Source organism: Arachis duranensis, chromosome 9, assembly GCF_000817695.3.
Source record: "Arachis duranensis cultivar V14167 chromosome 9, aradu.V14167.gnm2.J7QH, whole genome shotgun sequence".
Classification (NCBI taxonomy): domain Eukaryota; kingdom Viridiplantae; phylum Streptophyta; class Magnoliopsida; order Fabales; family Fabaceae; genus Arachis; species Arachis duranensis.
The window spans coordinates 68,409,319-68,410,479 of NC_029780.3; positions in this window are offsets into that span (position 1 = coordinate 68,409,319).

Sequence of the window (1,161 nt, forward strand, 5' to 3'; positions counted from 1 at the left end):
CATTGCACCTTAGGCCAACGTTAGTGACAATGTTGAGTGTCACTAACGTTGGCTTCCTTCCCCCTTTTAACGTTAGAGGCCACGTTAACTAAGTTAACGTGGACTCTAACGTAGCCACTTATGATCATTGGCCAACGTTAGTGATAATGTTAAGTGTCACTAACGTTGGCTCAAAGTCCATCTTCACGTTAGAGTTCACGTTAACTTAGTTAACGTGACTCTTAACGTGGGTAATGATGGCTTCGAGAGCGTTATTGGCAATCACTTTTCTCATTAACTTTGCAAGTTACCTCCCATTCCACGTTAGTGGTAATGTTAATTAGATTAACGTGACTGCTAAGTGGTTCTTCCTTGCTTCCTTTGGTCCTGCAATCAAGAAATAGAGTGCATCAAAGTTCTAGTCCAAGTCATGGGTAATGCAACATACAATTTGTTACTAAACTCATGCAAAATTCTCATGAAATCATGTAAAATTCACAATGTATGCTTGAATCAATGTGTAAGTGAATATCTACCCAAAACTAGCTTATTTCCTAAAGAAATGCATGAAACTACCTTAAAAACAGTAAAGAAAAGGTCAGTGAAACTGGCCAAGATGCCCTGGCATCAATAATCCACAACCAACCTGATGCCAGGGCATCTAGGCTAGTTTCACTGACCTTTTCTTTACTGTTTTAAGGTAGTTTCATGCATTTTCCTAGTAAACAAGGCAAGTTTTGGGTGAAAATACACTTACACCTTCATTCAAGCAACTATTGTGAATTTTGCATGATTTCATGAGATTTTTTGCCAGAATTTACATGATATTTTAATGATGCATGATCTCATGATTTTGGCTAGAGCTTTGATGCACTTTAATTGCTTGATTTCAGGACAAATGAAGCATGGAAGAATCACGTTAGCATTCACGTTAACTTAGTTAACGTGACTACTAACGTGGGATGGCAATTGGCTTGCAACGTTAATGAGAAAAGTGATCACCAATAATGCCTGCGAAGCCACTTCATAGTAGTTAACGTGGTACTTAACATAGAAGGAAAGGAGGACTCCACATTAATGAGAAACGTGAACTCCAATAACGTTGAGAAACTAGGCAATGCCCCACGTTAAGAGTCACGTTAACTAAGTTAACGTGAACTCTAACGTGGACAAGGATCAACA